Source organism: Tenrec ecaudatus, chromosome 1 (genome assembly GCF_050624435.1).
Source record: "Tenrec ecaudatus isolate mTenEca1 chromosome 1, mTenEca1.hap1, whole genome shotgun sequence".
Lineage (NCBI taxonomy): Eukaryota > Metazoa > Chordata > Mammalia > Afrosoricida > Tenrecidae > Tenrec > Tenrec ecaudatus.
The window spans coordinates 44,814,156-44,818,489 of NC_134530.1; positions in this window are offsets into that span (position 1 = coordinate 44,814,156).

The window sequence follows — 4,334 nt, forward strand, 5'->3', positions numbered from 1 at the left end:
GTGTTGGGGTTCAGTGCGCGCACACACACACACACACACACACACACACACACACACACACTCCTGTCATCCCACTGAGGGAGGAGGCTGGTGTCTCTGTGTCTTCTCTCCATCCCAGAAAACTGAGCTCCCCCCTGGTGGGCAGCAACTGGGGCCCCTCTTCAAACTGGGGCCCCCCAATGCATGGTGGTGACACCCCCTGACTGGGGACTCGCACTTTCTCTAAAACCACTCTCCTCCCTCCCAGAACCTCCCTGGACAGGCTGCCAGAGGCAGATATTCAGTGCATGATGCTTTAGTGCAGTGTTCTCAGCCTTGCTAATGGCGTGACCCTTGACTGCAGTTGAGAACCGCTGCCTTAGTGGAAGGGGCTTGGATCTCCAGATCTCCTGGCATGGCGGGGTGGGGGGGGTGGGGGGTGGGGGGGGGGGCGGGAGGGGATTGACCCTGCCAGTGATGGTTGTTTACCCGGAATTCGCATTTCTCTGGGCACCTGTGTTTCCTGTCTGCTGGGTCTGGCACCCCTGCTGCTCACTCCTGCTGCTGGCACCCAGCCTGACCAGATGGCCCAAGTCCTGCCTGAACTTGGCCCATGCCCGTCCAGAAAGGTCTGAAACCCTAGCCCCACCCGAGGACACCTGCCCGGCCCCCAGCATGTGGCCCAGCATATGAGCCATCAGATACTGCGCTCGGTGCCCTGTGGGAGGGACCCAGTGTGTCTGAGGCAGAGATGCAAAGACAGCAGGCAGAGCCAGGCCACAGTGAGATGGAGAGCAGAAGCCCCCGTCCCCCACCCCCCAGAACTGCTTTGGGGAGACTCTGTGTGGGTCGAAGGGCCCTGAAAGGCCTCCAGGGCTCACCTGGGCAGGTCAGGCACAGTGGGGAGGCAGGGCACTGTCTCCCAGGGGCACACACAGGGCATTCAGAGCAGTCAGAGTGGCTTTTAAAATTAGCTTCTTCACTGACCAGCTCTGGTTATTCTCGGCGGCTCCGTCCCAGGCTGTCCCCTTGGCAGGGCAGGCCCTGGGAGGGAGGGACCTGCCACATTCCAGGGTCCTGGCTGGGCACCCCCTACCCCACCCTCAGTGGCCTGAGCGGCAGAGAACATCCAAGTCCCAGTCCCCTGGCAGGGGGAGGCCAGGGCCTCTGGCCATCTCTGTGAAAAAGTGGTCCCAGGCTGGCCATAGATCTCAGGAGACAGCCCAGTTAGGGGGCAGAGGACCCCCTATTGGACATGGGCTCTGTGCCAAGCACCTGGCTATAACCTCAGCAGGCTCGGTGGTCATTTCAAAGCCTTAAGTAGGGACACCTGTAACCCAGGTTATAGGTGAGGAGACAGGCTCTGAAAGTCGGAGACGCCCTGGAGACGAGCTAGGGAGAGGGGATGCTGTGACAGACAGCCAGGCTGCCAGCCCCCAGGTCCCTCCACAGAGGCCGCTGGTCTCCAGCAGCAGGGTGTGAGGAGCCCTCTGGCTGCATGGCCACCACCAGAGCTATTTCTAAGCAGAGGCCAGCGCTTCCCGGAACCAGTGCCCCCCGCCTGCCCAAGTCCTAATTCCAGCCTCGGGTCAGAGTCCTGGCTCGCCCTCCCCACCTCAAAGCCCGGGCCTGGCGCTGGCGAAGGCACAAGAGAAACAGCCCTGGACACTTTGATCGTTGGCCTCCCCAGGTCCCACCGCAGAGCCAGGAGGGACAACACCCAGAGACCTTCCTTTCCCACAGATGGGCAGGGGGGTGGCAGAGGCAGGGCCCTTTGCTAAGCTGCCTGCCATGGTCTCCAGTTGGCTCCATCCTCCTCCTCCACTATAAGACAAAGCTGGGCAGGAGGGGTGCAGGGGCCATCGGGGTTCTTCCATGAAAGGCCAAGAGTAATGCACCGGGGACTTCTGGGTCTGACACGGGGTGCGTTGTCTGACTCCAAAGGTTGCCCGATGGGGTTCTTCTGAACTACCACCCAACCATGCTACTTTTTCAGCACCTTGTGTTCTGGGGCTGCACCCTAAATGGCTACCAGTGTACAGGACTACTCAAGAGGCACAGATGAATGGCAATGTTAGCAACCCTGCTGGACAAATGTAGCAACTGAGGTCCAGCGAGCCAAACGCTCCACACCAGGGCCACAGGGCTGGATGATGAACAAGGATAAGCTTCTGACCTGGGGACTGGGCTGTGGTTACTGGGCCCCAGTGGGTGGCACTGGGGGGCTGGGGCAGGGCACTGAAGTGAGAGAGGGGGTGAGGCCCATCAAGGGCACACAGTGGGGTTAGCTCGGGATCCGTGGAGCCTGAGGCTGTCTGGAACCAAACTCAGGTGGGTGGGACTGGGGTGTGACTGAGTCACAGGCACTGGGTGGCCTGAGGCATCTGAGGGTGGCAGGCACTCTGGGAGAGCCCCTGGGGTACACTCACCCTGCCCTGGAGAGGGGTGGGATTGGAGGGGTGACAGGCCACAGAGACATCAGGAGGTCAAGGTGGGCCAAGCCTGGGCCTGTCCCCATTGTCCCTAAGTTGCCCTCCAAGCCTGCTGGCTCATCCTCTGGTGGTCCTGCCTCAAAGACAATCCCCTGACCCAACACCCAGACCAGACCCTCCCTCAGCGCCATTGCCCACTAAGCCCTCCCCTCAACTGCTCATGCACCCACTACCCAGGCCAGCCCACCTTCCTCCTGGCCATGCCTTGTCCCCCAACAACAGCCTCCCCAACACTCCCTCCCCTGATCCCTCCCAGTTGCTCACAGCCCCTCACTGCAGAGCCCAGGGTCTGGCAAGGATGGCCCCCTTGGCAACATTCCTATCATGCAAAATAGTTGCAGCCCTCCCTCCCCTCCTCCTATGCAGGCTCTCCTCTGAGCCTGGCACACCTCAGGTAACCAGGTCTAAGAGTGAGCTCGCTGCTCCAGGAGGGCCCTGCCCCTGGGCCGGCCCCTTAGCTCCCAGATGGCCCTTTACCCTGAGGGTGCAGACCAAGATCTCATTGGAAGCAGAGGCTACACCCACAGGTGCTGGGGTGGCCTCAACCCCTGTAAGCGGTCCCTTGGTGCCCCCTGCTGGCCATGCTGGGGAAATTCCTGGGCGTCACTGAGCAGGCAAGACGGAAGCAATTCATTCCTCTGGGGCAGACACTGCTGGATGCTTGAGACCCTCAGAGCCAGCCTGGAACTGAAGCTCAGGGAAGCTGCCTAAACTGTCCAATGGCCCTAAGATCGTTACTGGGACAGCCTGGCTCTTAAAATGCTGTCCTTCTCATGGGGGAGGGCAGCCGGGGGCCAAGAAAGGCAGTGACAAGAGGGGATGCCATGCTGTGATCACGTCATGGGGTCCGCAGCCGGTCCAAGAGGTGCCCCCGATCCAGCAGCGCTGAGGAGATGGGCTCGCCCCCCCCCCCATGGCACCCAGGAGATCCTGCGGAGGTCCGTTAGGGCAGGGACGCTGCAGAGCCAGCCCAACGCAGGATACAATAGCGATAAATAGAATTTATTTTGTACACCTGTTACTGACACACACACATTCACACGGCCACGGGAGCGTCCCAAACGGGTGGTGTTGGGGCTGGAAGGCTGGCCTTTGGCGTGGCGCCTAAAAAGTGTGGGCAGATGCACACACACAAGGACGTGGAGTCTGCGCACACAGCCGGGACGAGGCTCCCTCCGTGGGGGAGGGGTGCAGAAGGGAGGTCTATGGATCTGTGCCGGCCCGGGGGCACCCAGCAGCATGGAATGATGGGGACTAAGCTGGGTGCCAGCTGGGGAGCCAGGTCGGCCACCTTCCCCTTGCAAGGGGTCTCATATGTCCATCTTGTGAAGGCAGTGGACAGGGCATTGGCAGAACTGTGGCTGAGTCTGAGGGCCTGGGGAGCGGGGGTCAGTGAGCATGACCAGCTCCCTGCCCCTGTCAGCCTACCTGGTACCCCAGGGACCCCAAGAAGCAGAGCAGGGCGATGAGAGGTCCCTGGGAGTGCCCTCTGCTGGGGACAGAGCACAGGCTTCAGAGTCTGACACACCTTGTCCTCTGCAGCAGAGATACCCAGAGAGTTCTGAGAGCCACTCAGCAGACCCCATAGAAGCCCGGTTGTGCTTCCCCCTGCTTGTTCCTGGGAGCCGCTGCACGGTGGAGATAGCTCAGGGGCCCCTCCAGGGGGTGCCCTGAGTCTGAAGGATGTCCAGGGGCAATGGAGTAGGGAGCTTGGGGTGTCCACTCCCTTCCCCAGCCCAGAACCCTGGCCTGGCGGGGGGGGGGGGCGGGCAGGGAGTATGCCAGCAGCTTCCCTGCTCAAGGTCTGCAGGGCTCTGCCCCGCAGAGCAGCCAGACAGGTGGGCGGGGGAGGACTGAGGAGGC